Raw genomic sequence first — 15,942 nt, 5'->3', positions numbered from 1 at the left:
GGGAGTCAAAACTTTACTTTTCTGTTTGGGAACCACCTATAGTATGTGTAGCATGGAATATGGTGAAAACTCTTGGTCATCGCGTTGACAATGAAAGCTTGCCACCCAAAATTATTTATCTCTGTTTTAAAAGCTTGAGCTCTGGCACCTCTACAAATCAATGCTTCCCTTTGCAAAGGGCCTATCTATTTATGTTTCTGTTGAGTCATCCTCTTCTTTCAAAAAGCACCAATTAGAGAGCACCTCCATCATTTCTATGCTTTGCTTTTGATTGATATTGAGTATGACTGTGACTGGATCTTCTTTTCCATGAATTACAATGTTCAGTCAGCCCTTGGTCTTTGAAGGTGCTCTGCATTTATGTTTTGCGGTCTCAGAAAGAGCTAGCGAGATACCATCTGTTCATATTGCTTCGTGATTGTTTTGATTGAAGTGTTGACGTTTGAAACTTACTATTATTGCTCGCTAGTTGATTTCGCCATTGATATGAGTACATCTTGTGACCTAAATGCCATTGCTTATGTGGTTAGCTTATGATCTTGCTGAAAATTTGAATATGAGTTAGACATAATTATAACAACAAGATCAAACAGAGTTCATAAAAGTTTTTCTTTTGTCTCTTTCAGTTTGTCAACAGAATTTCTTGAGGACAAGAAAGGCTTTAAGCTTGGGGGAGTTGATACGTCTCCATCGTATCTACTTTTACAAACTCTTTTGCCCTTGTTTTGGACTCTAATTTGCATGATTTGAATGGAACTAACCCGGACTGACGTTGTTTTCAGCAGAATTTCCATGGTGTTGTTTTGTGCAGAAATAGAAGTTCTCGGAATGACCTGGATATTTACAAGGATTTTTTGTGGGATATATAAAAAATACTGGCGCAAGAATTACCTGGAGGGATGGAGCCAGGAGCCCAGAAGCCCAGGAGGCGCGGGGCCCCCCGGCCGCGCCTGGCAGGCTTGTGAGCCACTCGTGGCTCCGCCGCCTCCAATCCTAGCTCTATATATTCTCTCTTGCCTGAAAAAAATCAAGGAGAAGAGCTCATCGTGTTTTACGATACGGAGCCGCCGCCACCACCTGTTCTTCCTCTAGAGGGCAGATCTGGAGTCCGTTCTGGGCTCCGAAGAGGGGGAATCGACGCCTTCGTCATCGCCAACCATCCTTCATCACGAATTACATGATGCTCTTCATCATTCTTGAGTAATCTCATCGTAGGTTTGCTGGACGGCGATGGGTTGGATGAGATCTATCATGTAATCGAGTTAGTTTTGATGGGGATTGATACCTAGTATCCACTATGTTCGGAGACTGATGTTGCTACTACTTTGCTATGCTTAATGCTTGTCACTAGGGCCCGAGTGCCATGATTTCAGATCTGAACATATTATGTTTTCATCAATATATGCGTGTTCTTGATCCTATCTTGCAAGTTGTAGTCCCCTACTATGTGTTATCACCCGACAACCCCGGAGTGACAATAGTCGGTACCACTCCCGGAGATGACCATAGTATGAGGAGTTCATGTATTCACTATGTGCTAATGCTTTGTTCAGGTTCTCTATTAAAAGGAGAACCTTAATATCCCTTAGTTTCCATTAGGACCCTGCTGCAACGGGAGGGATGGACAATAGATGTCATGCAAGTTCTTTTCCATAAGCACGTATGACTATATACGGAATACATGCCTACATTACATTGACAAACTGGAGCTAGTTACATATCTCCCCATGTTATAACTGTTACATGATGAATGTCATCCGGCATAATTATCCATCACCGATCCAATGCCTACGAGTTTTTCCTACTGGTCCTTGCTAGGTTACTTTGCCGCTACTGTTGTCACTGTTGCTACTGTTACCGCTGCTACCGTTGGTATCACACTACTTTGCTACTGAAACTTTGCTGCAGATACTAAGTATTTCAGGTGTGGTTGAATTGACAACTCAACTGCTAATACTCGAGAATATTCTTTTGCTTACCCTTGTGTCGAATCAATAAATTTGGGTTGAATACTCTACCCTCGAAAACTGTTGCGATCCCCTACACTTGTGGGTTATCAGAGAACGCCACGGGATTACCGGCAGTGGCGACGAGATCCTCGATGTGCTGGAGCCAGCGGTCGGGGCGGGCCAATAGCGGAGCATCTGGGTGGCCATGGCAAGCGCGCGCCGGCCACGCGACATCTCCGGCCGGGCGCGTGAGGCCGACCCGAAAGCCCCAATGAGCGCCCGAGTGGCAGTGCGGCCGTCGAGCTCCTCGGTAGCCGGGTAGGAGGAACCTTGCTGTTCTTGAGCGTCGGGGCCCGTGGCGGCGTTCGCCATGTGCGATGGTGACCGGCGTGCGACGGCGGGGCCCACGGGCACCGTATGAGCAACGGGGGTGGCCCGGCGCTCGGCACGAGCCCGGCAAGCGTCAGCCATCGGAGCGGTGAAGCTTGGTGAAGGCGGAGCTCGGAAGAAACCTTGACACGCCCCCTACGTGGCGTGCCAAATGTTTGATTTCGGGCTTCGCAACTCAGGGGCGTAAACGAGGATCTCTCTCGGGCTCGCCTCACCTAACTCCCTACTCGCTGGGGATGGCAGAGAACTCACTCAATGGTGAGGAAGACACAGAACACAACAGTTTACCCAGGTTCGGGCCGCTGAGAAGCGTAATACCCTACTCCTGCTTTGGCGGATTGCCTCTCGTGGAGGTTGCTGGATGAACTAGTACAGTGTTCGGGGGCCTCCGGAGGCTGGGTAGCCTTCGTGTTGTGTGGGTGTGTGAATGAATGAATCGGGGTCCTCCTCTACAAAGTAACCTATCCTCTATATATAGCGGCGACCCGAGTCCTCTTCCCTTATCGCAAGGGAGGGAATGGAACCCACAGTGGCCAATTTTGAAGGGGAACACGGGAACATGCTCCCCTGCCCAAAGGTGCTCTTCGCGTGCAAAGTGGTTGTCAGCGTAGCAGGGTCGGGTCTAGGGATGACATCCGTCCTGCTGGCGGGCGGTGATGGCCTTGTTGCACCAGAATGGAAACCTTTGGAAGATGCCTTGGGAACCCGCGTACATCCTTCCCTCCTTTGCACAAAAGGGGAAACCGTACCATCCTGCAATCCGCTGCTCGTGTGTCCTGTCCCCGGGTCATCCTTGACTCCTGAGGCCGGGTCTTGCCTCGGAATATCCGCTGCTCTGGAGGGGTCCTAAGCAGGCCCCCTACGGGTCTAGGTGCTGATCCTCCTCGTGAGGCTCGGGCCCTCGCGAGGACCTTGCCTTGAGTGGTGCCGCGCTCGGTTGTCTTTGCTTGATAAAGTGGGCCAGCCCTAGGCCACACATAGGCAGGACTGGGTACCCCGATTCCCAGAACACCGACACGAGGGGCGAGAGCCCATCCGAGATTGGATTTCTCTCTTGTTTCTTTGTATTTCTGCATTTTTCTGTGTTCAAGATTCTGGCGTTTCACGGTTTCTTATATTACCACAGACCCATAACTATTATTGGGCTGAAATTTTAACATGATTTTTATCCGGGTATTAGCTTTCTTGCGGCGAAAGAAGGGCATCAACCGTCTTACGGGGTGACCACAAGACACCCTGGTGCACCCTACCCCCCCCCCAAGCCGCACCCCTATGGCTTGTGCTCCCCTCGGGCACCACCTTCTATTGATTCCACTTCCAAAATTCACATATATTCCAAAAAAATCTCTCTAAGTTTTTATCCCGTTTGGACTTTGTTCGATATGGATTTTCTGTGAAAAATCCATGCAACCAACATGAACTGGCACTGGGCACTGGATCAATATGTTAGTCCCAAAATTAGTATAAAAATTTGCCAAAATTATATGAAAGTTGTAGAATATTGGCATGAAACAATCAAAAATTATAGATACGATGGAGATGTATCAGCCGCCCGTGAGCAACAGGTTTCCTCTCGGTCGCGGTGCAGCAAGACGGCTGCCTCGTTGCGTCCCCCAAGGCGCATGCCTCAGCCTACGTTCACGTGGGAGACCTAAACTCACAAGATGCGCTGCTCATGGAGAGCGAAATGCTTCGCCATCGCCCGACGGACGGAGGGTACGACGCCTGGGCGGACCACATCGCCGAGCTCGTCATCGTGGCCAGGATGGCCATGGCACCCCATGCCCCACTTCGTCCCTCGGTGCCAGAAACAGGAGGCTCGGCCAACAAGCTGCCCCGCCACCACACGACGACTCACTCGGTCCCGAGCTCAAGGCACCCACGCAGGGTCCGCTCGGTGTTGTACTCCTACTCCTCTAGGTCCCGGTGGTTGGCTTTGGGTCGCCACCGGGCCCGTGCGGAGACGCGTGTGAAGGTGCCACCGGGATGTTCTACGCTCATCACAATGCATGCACCCACGACACAGAGGATCGTCGGTCGATCGGGGATTCCCGCAGTAAGGGGCGACTTCGGTGACCACTCTCACCAACCCTGTGGCGGGAGCGACAACAGTCCACCTAGAGAAGGTGCTCGGCACGGGTACCCTCGCAACATGCGCCCCCGAGATGGCGCTGCCCTGCCACCCCGACCATGCCCCCCTCCAAGGGAAGGGTGTTGCAGCAGACGCCAACATCACGGGCCTCGTGCCTCAAGACGGTGCCCGCCTCCCTCTGGCATAGGAGGTAGCATTGGGCGCCATCGTCGGGCCAGGCTCAGGAGCTCCCACTTGGAGCCGTCTAGCTTAGTCGGTGTGATAAGGAGGTGCCGGGGACCCCGTGGAGGCGTGCCCCCATGAGACAGGGGTCTGGCGCCAGGCACCAAAGACACGAGAGTTTGTCCCTCATGAGATTAACGAGCTGCAAGGGGTGTGGGCCATGCATGCCCCCATGAAGCGTTGGGACCCCACATGCTCATGAAGCCTCTAGAGCCAGACGCCACCCACCAGAGGGGTAGACCCCCACGACACGTGACGTCAAGTGGCCTAACACTCCCATGGCAGCATGGCCGCCAGGTGGCTTTTTGGGTTGTTCGAATCAAGCAATTTTCTGTATTTTGCATCGCCCCGAGTGGGTGCTTTGTGGATGAGTAACAAACTCGATTAACCTTCATTTGAGATGGTGTCATCTAGATTGATCTTAAGCTCTGGTGTTTTGCCGCTGCCGAGGGCTGGCGCGCCCCCACAACGGCCTTGCGATGATTCCATGGTGGGGGTTAGACACAGCGTCTTTGTGGGACTCGTCCGCATAGCACCGAGAAATCTAAGCGACCGAGCTCTAGCTCATGGTCTAGCCACCCGTGCTAGTCATCCTATCAAGGTCCTTAGTGTCACGTTTCCATCATGCAACCCCGCTCTTCTGGCCACATGGGGCGCGATGGCACTCACGTTCGGGGCACTAAAGTGCTGCATCGACATACACGTCTCTGTGTCGAAGTATGCGGAAGCACCCGAGGAGGGCCCCGTGCGGGAGGGGCCCTTCGAAAGAGCCCATGTCTCCACGCATAACATTGTGCGCCTGGAGACGGAGGGTGGGGGCCCCTTCGGGAGCGCCCATGTCTCCAGGCCTTACGCTGCGCACCTGGAGACGGAGGGTGGGGGACCCCTCAAGATCGCCCATGTCTCTAGGCCTCGCACCACGTGCTTGGAGACGGAGGGTGGGAGCTTGGTGTCTAGCATTTGGAAGTCTACCCATGACACCCTAACGTAAGAATGAGTGGGACATATACGCCCAGGGCGTCCTAAGTGGAAGCCCATGATGAGACATGTCGTGGCCTCGTTGGAGGGCCCCTGCCCACGCCCAAGTGGAAGTCCCCATGCTTCGCGCTGGGGAATGACTATCGAACTGCAAGTATGCCCACGCCCTAGTGTAAGTCACTTGCATCGCGCATGTGGAATGATCAAAGAAGATGTCCCGCGGGCCACAACTAACCCAGCCTAACCCGTGTTGGGCATGGCAGTCGCACTTCTTTTAGGTTGACCCGTACTTGATACGGCAACTGCAATTCTTTCTAGGTTGACCCGTGCTGGGCACGACAACCGCTTTTCTTCTCTTCCTTTTTGACTTGCAAGCAAGCTCACCAGGCCGACCCATGCTGGACAGGGCAGACGCACCTCCCTTTTTGGGCTTGTAAGCAAGTTCACCTCAGGTTTCAATGAAGGTCTTGGTCTTTTGGTTTTCGCAGAGTTTTCATTAGTTTTATCTCTTCCTATTATGCCCACGCCAAGTGGAAGCCCCACGCATCGCACTCGGGAGAAGACGAAGCCAACAAAAGATGCCCTTGCGGCACGCGCCCGCTAACTTACCATAGTCCTCATGCTCGCGGGGGCTGGAAACGGTGCTCTTGCGTTGGTTTGCCCGTGTGGTGCTGGGAACCGAGAGAACTGGGTTCTAGCTCATGGGCATGCCCATGTGCGTGCCACCTCACCAAGACCCTTGCGCCCATACTTACTGTGTAACACCCAACTGCAAGCGGGCGAGCGCATACCGTTTGAAACAAGGCGTTTATGTGCAGGACTTCCCTCAAGGGACCTCACGATGTGGGCCCCGCGAGCACCAACCCCCTGCACAAGCCCCTTTTGTGTTCTCACGAGCCTTCGTGCCGACGATGGTGGGTGCACACTCAGGGCCTGGGCCTTAACAACATAAGCGTCTGAATGATCACACAGGAAGTGCAAGCTTGACAGGTAGTATGAGGGAGAAGCTTATTTTCAACCCAGATAGCATTCGATCCGAAGCATGAAGGACATAACCCCTTCTACATGCCCTTGGGGAAAGCATGTCGTATTACAGGAAAGGGGAGACAATGCTACGGAAGGAAGAGAGGGCTCCCGAAGCACCACCGCCAAGCGGCTGGGACGAGGCCCTCGCGAGGGCATCAACCTCGCGAGGCTCGCACAAGCATCCGTCACGAGGGCTTCACGCCCCCCATGGGGCTACGTAGAGAGGATGCTCTCGGGGACTAAGTGGGGGAGGATGGCGAAGGGAACGTGAGGCCAGACGACGCTCGTGGTTAGCCAGCTCCAAGGAGCGGGTCCTCGCCCACGGGCCTGCTCCCACGCGCGACATCTTATCGGGGCCTTTTGCCGCTTCACCAAGACCTAAGGTGGTGGGCCCCTCATGCGAGGCCCAAGTGCGAGGTGACAAGCATGCAAAGTCTCGGATAGGGTGCCTCGCGACAAGGCTCCTTGAGCAAGGTACAACGCGAAGAAACGCCAAGCTAGGCGGGGGCACATACTAAAAAGTGTTGAGGGGATGTCATCCCATGGCCCCCGACGCGCATCAAGAATAGGGGCCTCGGGATCCGCATGTTGTGGGCCATCATCGGATAAAGCACAAAAAAGACACAGGGAAAACAGAAGACCTCGCAGAAGGGATGAAGGCACCCCAAGCATAACATGCAACTACTATTTAAGGCAAAAATATGTTACAAAAGTGTCTCACGCCCCCCGGGGCCAAGGGGTTCTTTGGTGCAACGGGAAAAGATGGGAAAGATTAAGAAGAGGGGGCACTATCTTCATCGTGGTTCAAAGAGGCTGCGGCACCAAGGCTGCCGCTCTCCTTGGAAGCCACCATTTAGGCGAACCACCCGACCAGGGACTCACAATGCTCATGCACCTCCTCTGTGAGGGGGCTCCGGAGCTCCGCGGGCACCAACTCCATCGCGTGGGAAAGGAAGAACGCGGGGTCATGGTGGCGCAGGTTGGAGAGGACACGCGTTAGTGCGCTGCCCAGGAGGTCGTGCGCGCTGGACTCATTGTCTCCCTCCACCTCGGAGACACCCGACTCGAGTGCCTCCACCATCTTGAGCAAGAACTCCAGGTAGCTTCCATCGTTGCACGCCTACGGCAACACGGGGGCGTCCTTGACAAAGCGGTGGAGCGCATCTCCCGCACAACGGACAATCTCCAAGAATTGTTGGCCTCGCTACGCCTCTATATGACGTGTGTGCGCTGCGTCGTCCTTGGCCGCCTTCACGGCATCGACGACTTCACCAACCTGGTCCAGAAGCGACTTAAGCTCCTCCCTACCCCCTTGTTCCCGAGGGTGGTCTGGAGCGCGGCTTGGGCACCCTGTAGCTAGGCCCTTAGCACACTGACCTCCTCCTGGAGTGCATTGTACCTAAGCTCGAGGCGGGCTTCCTGCCGGGCAAGCTCATTGTGGTAATCCTCCAGGGCGACCTCCCACTCTCGAGCCACCCTCGCGTCTGCATTGGTAAAGGCATTCTCACGCGCCACACTGAGGGAAGCCTCGCCGGTGAGAATGTGCCTTTCCATGACCTCGAGGCGCTCATGCTCCGCCTCGAGGTCATGGGCGGTCTTGGCGGCCTCCCGCTCGCAGAGGGCCACGTCCACCTCTCGCTCAATGGTGGCCGCCTATTTGAGGGCCAGGTCCGCCTCGCGCCCCCACGCTCCGAGAGGTGAACAAAATGGCATGGGACGCACATCCCCAAGGTTCTATTGCGGCCCTAGAGGGGTTCACAGATCCTCCAGGCCTTGCCAGGCCAAGCGCGGAGGAAGAGGCCTCACCAATAGGATGCGCATGAGAAGGCGCCCTCGGCGGGGCATCCTTGCGCCTCTTGGATGCGGGTGCCTTGGAAAGTCTAGTGATCAGGTTCATCACGCTAGATGGAATATACAAGGTAAAGCGATAAGGGAAATACACTTACTCATTGCTAGTAGCCCAACGCCATCACGTTGGGGTTGGCTTGAGGGGCTGGTCCCCGTTGCCCCTAGGGGATGACGGCAACGCCGAAGGCCCCGCCCGCGCTTCACCACTCGTGGCATCTCTCCTAGCTACCATGGAAAGGAGGGGGATGGGAAGAACATTGTGTTTGCGCAAGGATGGTGGTGTAGCGCGGGAAGAAGACAGATGGAGGAAATCATGTGGTGGTGACTTCGCCCCTCGAGCGCGGCAGTTTTGTAGGCACAACCATAGTCCCCGAGGCATGAGGGGAAGCAGAGGCAACGCACCCCCCGTCGGGCTCCCTGTGCCAAGTCTAGCCCACGAGCAGTTGAGGCTCTCGTCCCCACACTCCTGCGATAGGTCACTCCGTGCGTGCCACGGTGCGAGTGTCGAAACCGGAAGATCTTGGGTAGGGGGTCCTGAACTTTGGACCTTGGATGGATGGGTTGTAGGAAGAAGGGGATACATTAGTTTACCCAGGTTCGGGCCCTCCTATGGAGGTAATACCCTATGTGGTGCTTGATTGTATTGATGAATATGATTATAGAGAAGATCTACCTCGAGATCGTATATGCTAAACCCTAGATGATTCAGCCTCCCCTACACGGATAGGGGCCTCTGGTTTATATAGACAAGAGGGATCCTAGGGTTTACAAGTTACCGACTATAGTCGGGGTGGGTGAGCCGACCTAGTCTTTCCAAGATTGGAGTCCACGCGAGTCCTCGGAGGCTTCCTTCCTGCATATGAGGTTGTCAACTATCCGGACTTCGATGATGTAATTCATGGGCCGGTGCCCCGAGGACCCCTTTATTCAGGACTCCCTTAGTAGCCTTGAACTTGGCTTCAACACGGTTGTGTATAGTCTTCGGAAACACCAAGCGTCTCTGGTAGTCGACTTGAAAGGCGAGTTCCTCCCCCAATTTGTAACATGACGAACTGGTCTTCGGTGAATCCACGAATATCAAAGCGTCACGGGACCCATAACTTTTAATCCCACCCCCAAAATTCAATAAGAATTGTTGAATGTTGTGCACTTTAAAGTAAGCACACATCCCAACAATTCTCAACGGAACCGTCCCTTACAAACATGTAGGGAGGCGGCCTCTCTTTTAAATAAACGAGGAATCGGGTCTAAGGCTTTATCGCCGCTCCCCCCTCCACAAGTGCTGCCAAGAAACCCTAGAGTACCAACACTTAGCACCATGGAGGGCTCCTCCTCTCGTGCCCTTAGCCCTCAACCAGGAGATTGGGCCAATTGCTCCGTCTCCCAGCTTCGGTTGCGAGACCTTGACGTCCAAGGGTATCTTCCCTCATGTAATCTTGTGACCACGCGCGCCAGCCTAACCTGCTTCAATAGGGAGGCCCTCGCAAAAAAATTCCCCACCTCGCAAAGAGGAAAAATGATATGTTTTACTTCTTTCCTACTGCGTGGGCTGGGATTTCCCATTCACCCATTTCTGAGGGGTCTGCTGGAGTTTTACGGGTTGCAACTCCATAATCTGACCTCAAGTTCTATCCTCCATATATCAGGCTTTGTAGCTTTGTTCGAGATGTTTCTAGGCCGTGAACCTGACTTCGATTTGTGGAGAAAATACTTCTGCCTTGTCCCCCAGACTGGAGGAACATCCATTTGGGAAGTAGGCGGGGCGAGGTGTGGCGTATGGCAGCCACTGGATACCCAGTCGGTTCACTAAATGAGGAGACCGATTAATGCTCTTTGGAGTGGTTTTATGTCGATGATGTTCCTTTATTTGATCCAGTTTGGAGAGGCCTTCCCGAGTACTCCGTGGCTCCTTTGAAGAAACGATTTTGTTTGTGTCCGAAGAGGAGAGCTCCGAAGTGAAGCGCCTAGCCGCCAAGGTAAAAATGCTAGCTCACAGTGGGCTGACCATCGTACAAGTGATGGCCACTATAATCATAAGGTGCGTCCAACCACTTCAGCAACACATACACCCTTTGTGGAATTATAACGGGACAAATGACTCGACACGCTCCAAGCAGCAAGGACCGGACACACAGGAATCTTAGCAACTATTTTGACTGATTTCTTCAATGGGGGAAGGAAGATTTCACCCGTCTCGCCTTCAGGGAAGGCTTTGCGTCGTATAACCCCATTCCGTGGGTAAATATGGAGACATTTATAGTGAACTCGTTCATTCATCTTACCGATAATCGTAAACCCGTGATCCTTTTCTAGTAGGATTGGAGGCGCTGGATCAAGACAGTGAAATGCCCCACTCCCCAGCCCGATGACTTTGCTCGTCACGACGACCCTCGATTCCATGAGGATCCAGAAATTTCCATTATATTTGAGGATGGGGTATTTTATCAGGAGAGCCTTGACGTACAAGAGGTGTCCCTTCTGGACGATAACCCGAGGTTCCTCCCATCTTCGGCAAGCGAGCGGAAGGTAACCACTCGTCATGGGACTATGCCGAAACATCATTGGAACACGCGCTGAACATCGTCTCGTGTTCCCCCGACCGGGGTTACGTCAACTGAGGAACAAGTTCCCAAATAGGAGGTGGCGTGCAATATCTCGGCCACCCCTTCACCCAGGTACATGTACCCACCATTTGTATTTACGATAAAATCAGTTTCTTTGGTATACTTATAGCCCTTCTACCAAAAATCAAAGAAAACGAGCATGACCCACCTCGTCGGAAAACATAGCCAAGGTTTTGGGAAGCTAGCCCAACCCACGGTATTCGGCCAACACGGGAGCTCCGAACACTTGCCTAGCGCCTGGCCCTTTTGACGACTTTTCAACGACGAACTCTGAAGTTGAGAGCGCTATTAATAATCGGCAGCGCAAGGAGTCCTTATGACACCCTATCTTCTCCGAGCAAGAGTTTAATGCTCTATACTCGTCCGATGCTTATCTTGGCGCTGCGCGAAGCAGTCTCAAAGAAGTGGCCTTGTAGATGTCCTACACATATTCATCAGTATTTTGGTAATTGAACCAAAGTTCAGTCATAGTAGCCCCCAAGCCTTAATTTGGCCGGTACGGCCGAGTTAAGGCTCGACCTAACCTTTGATTTTTCTTTTCCACGCTTCGAAGCATGATAATAACAAATTGCCCGAAGATGTGCAATGAATTCAAACCGAACTGCAAGCGAGCAGGGTAGAGCTAAAGGATGCGAAGAAATTTACGAGGGAAGCACATGGTAAGGGTAGTTTGATTGATGATGTGGTGAATTACATAGAGCCACTTATGTATCAGAGGATTTCTTGATATAGTAGGTGAATCCATAAGCCATATGTAGAAGGATCTAGACTCACCTCATGATTCTCAAAGGTATGCTGAATCCCAGCTTGAAGCCGGTCATCCCATATTAGAAAGATGCCATGAAGAAAACAACAACCTCAAGGAGGAGAAGAAAAGTCAAGCCGAAGAGATTGAAGCTTTAAAAGTTCAACTGGCGGATAGCAACAAAGAGAATCAACATTTAAAGAGCGGTTTATATTGTAAGTAAAAAATCCCTGACCTATTTGTTTGATAAATCACTGTGTGATGGCGGTATACTAAAAGACTTCCATCGTTCTTTGTTCCTGAAAAGGTCTCTTGCTGGGCGTCCCTTGAGAGAAGCCGGTTCCTTCGGAGGGGATATGCTACAAGATCTTTCCACTATTCATGAGCGGGCTTGAAAAGCCATTCGGAATACGATACGAGCTTTATGGCCGGACCAAACTCCGCCACGAGGGATGGCTGAACTATATGAACTATTCAAAAGAGCCCGGAGTTGTTTCGAGCTGTGGAAGATTTTAGCCTGCTGAGAAGGAGCTCGGGAAGCATGGGCCATGGTGAAGACCCACTTTGCCCGTCTTGATGCCGAACACATGGCCAAGGTTGGTCTAGCGGGCCCTGATGGCGCGGAGATACCTCTACACCTAGTGTACGACCAAGTGATGTCGGATGCCCATCTGTCACAGGAAGACTGTGCATTGGATACTATAATAGATGATCGCAACCAACCAAGGGGGTAACCATGTGTGGTGTTTATATTTTGTGTACCAAGACACATCCCTTCATATTTGTAACGTTTGTCATAAACCGGCCATCGACTTCTACCTCCCGTGTTTAGGTAACCCGACAGTGTTTCGTACTTTATACCCGATGATAGCATGAATAAATTTTCGAGAACAAGGCAATCCGTCCATGTGGTACGAACACACAAAGACTGTATGAGGGGATTATGTTATATTACGATGAAATGTAAGAAACATTTTTCGGAAAAAAGTAGTTCCTTTATGGGTTCCTTTTTCTGGGTTGCTACATAATCTATAGTTGTTGTCGATGCATTCCGAATAACACGGATATGCAATGGAAAGGATTGCCAGTTAAATTGACCTCGTTCGCAGCTGGCGAAGTTGAATATTAAGAATGTTAGCTTTCTACTTCATCCGTCTGAGGTACGAGTTCACGCGATCTGGTCGTATCAATCACAGAGGTGCTCCCTTTACTGTCTAGCCGAATAGATTGGGAACGCAGAGAGTAAGTACAGGAGCGAGGCAACCCAAGTTTGCAAAGGTCTTAAGTCCAATTGATGCATACCGTGGCGTGAATTTACTTTGAGTCGAGGTTTATATGGATGGATATGTTAAACATATCTGATTGCTTCGTTACAAAGCCCCTAGATGCTATCTTTGAATATTCTAATTTACATGAGTATTTGGAAAAATACAAGCGTTCGGTTAAGCCGAACTTACCTGGAGATAATTTAGCAAGATCCTACAAAGAAATAAAAAACAACAAATGTTCGAAAAAATAAATAGAAAGGAAAAAATACAGAGGCAACGATGGTGGTCTAGCCATAGAAACGCCGAAGGCGAGCCACATTCCATGGGTTTGACTCTAGGCGATTGTCTCCTGGATTGCACAGACGGTAAGCTCCTCCTGTTAAATTGCATCGATTATGAAGGGGCCTTCCCATTTTGGGTGAATTTTATGCTTCTGCTTTTCTGGGAGGCGAAGCACTAGTTCGCCCGCGTTGTATGCCTTGGCCCAAACTTCTCTGCTTTGATAGCGTCGAGCTTGCTGCTGGTAAAAGGCTGATCGGGCCAGAACTATGCCACATTCTCCTTCTAAGGCATCCAAGTCATCCTGCCGATCTAGCTCGTCTTCCTTTTCCTCGTACATACGCACACGGGGTGCGTCGTGGATGATGTCACAGGAAAGGACCGCTTCGGCCCCGTATACCAAAAAAATGGCGTGTATCATGTGGAACGTTTTGGGGTGGTACGCAAGCCCCATAGTACGGAATCGAGTTCCTCCACCCAATGATAGTCGGACTATGTAAGAGAGCATAATAGACGTGGTTTAATACCACTCATAATGCGCCCATTAGGTCTTTTGACCTGTCCGTTGGTTTGCGGATGGTAAATTGAGACGTAATTGAGCTTTATGCCCAAATTTGCACACCAATTCTTCACCTCCTGGGCGGCGAAATGGGATCCATTGTCAGTTATTATGCTGTGCGGGACACCATATGGTGCGCGATGCCAGATATGAAATTGAGGACTAGCTTGGCTTTGGCGGAACTAACCGGCTTTGCCTCGATCCACTTGGTGAATTTATCGACCATAACCACGAGATATTTCTTTTTCTCTGACCCCCCCTTTAAGTGAGCCAACCATGTCCAGACCCTAGACCGCAAAGGGCCAAGTGATCGAAATAGTCTGAAGGGTTGTGGGGGGATATGGCTTTGATTTGCGAAGAGCTGGCATCCCATGCAACGATGAACAAGTGCGTGGGCGTCTTCTCGAGCTGCTGGCCAGAAAAAACTAGCTCGAAAATCCTTGTTGACCAAGGCCCGGGCTGCTGCATGATGGCCGCCCATGCGTGCGTGTACTTCAGCCAACAATTGCTTCCCTTCGTCTTCGGATATGCGAAAGTGCGTTATATCGACTAGAGGGGTGATACGTCTCAAACGTATCTATAATTTTTGATGGCTTCATGCTGCTATCTTGTCATCTTTGGATGTTTTGTTTACCTTTTATATCTTTTTGGGACTAACTTATTAATTCAGTGCCAAGTGCCAGTTCCTGTTTTTTCTATGTTTTTGGCTCTTCTCAGATCTGATTTTGTAACGGAGTCCAAACGGAATAAAATCCCTGAAATAAACTCTTCCAGAACGAAAGAAGATCAGGGGGTTTGAGGGCCAAGGCAGAAGAGCTACAGGGGGCCCAAAAGCCCTGTAGCCGCCACAAGGGGGGCGGCGGCTACCAGGCTTGTGGCCTCCCTGGCGCCCCCCTGACCTAGCTCCTTCGCCTATATATTCCCTAAAATACAGAAAAAAATCAGGGCGTCCACGAAAACACTTTTCCGCCGCCGCAAGCTTCGGTTTCCGCGAGATCTCATCTGGAGACCCTTCCCGGTGCCCTGCCGGAGGGGACTTTGGAGTTGGAGGGCTTCTTCATCATCATCATCGCCCCTCTAATGACTCGTGAGTAGTTCACTTCAGACCTACGGGTCCGTAGTTAGTAGCTAGATGGCTTCTTCTCTCTCTTGGATCTTCAATACAAAGTTCTCCATGATCTTCATGGAGATCTATCCGATGTAATCCTCTTTGGTGGTGTGTTTGTCGAGATCCGATGAATTGTGGATTTGTTATCAGATTATCTATGATATATATTTGAGTCTTTTCTGATTTCTTATATGCATGATTTGATATCCTTGTAAGTCTCTCTGAGTCTTGGGTTTTGTTTTGCCAACTAGATCTATGATTCTTGCAATGGGAGAAGTGCTTGGTTTTGGGTTCATACCATGTGGTGACCTTTCCCAGTGACAGAAGGGGCAGCAAGGCACACATCGTGTTGTTGCCATCAAGGGTAACAAGATGGGCTTTGTCGTAGATATGAGATTGTCCATCTACATCATGTCATCTTGCTTAAGGTGTTAATGTGTTCTTTTGGACTTAATACACTAGATGCATGCTGGATAGTGATACATCTCAAACATATCTATAATTTTTTATGATTTCACGCTGTTATCTTTCCTTCTTTGTTTGTTTTATGTACCTTTTTATATCTTTTTGGGACTAACTTATTAATTCAGTGCCAAGTGCCAGTTCTTGTTTTTTTCGTGTTTTTGACTCTTTTCAGATCTGATTTTGGAACGGAGTCCAAACGTAAGAAAAACACCGAAATGATTTTTTCGCGAATGGGAGAAGTCCAGGGGGCTTTTGGGCCAAGCCAGGTGGGCTCCAGGGAACCCACAAGCCCCCACTCCGCCACCAAGGGGAGGCGGCGGTGGGCAGGCTTGTGGCCTCCCTGGCCGCCCCCTGACCTAGATCCTTGGCCTATATACTCTCAAATATTC

The sequence above is a fragment of the Hordeum vulgare genome, chromosome 2H (genome assembly GCF_904849725.1).
Source record: "Hordeum vulgare subsp. vulgare chromosome 2H, MorexV3_pseudomolecules_assembly, whole genome shotgun sequence".
Classification (NCBI taxonomy): domain Eukaryota; kingdom Viridiplantae; phylum Streptophyta; class Magnoliopsida; order Poales; family Poaceae; genus Hordeum; species Hordeum vulgare.
Note: the sequence above shows the minus strand (reverse complement) of the source record.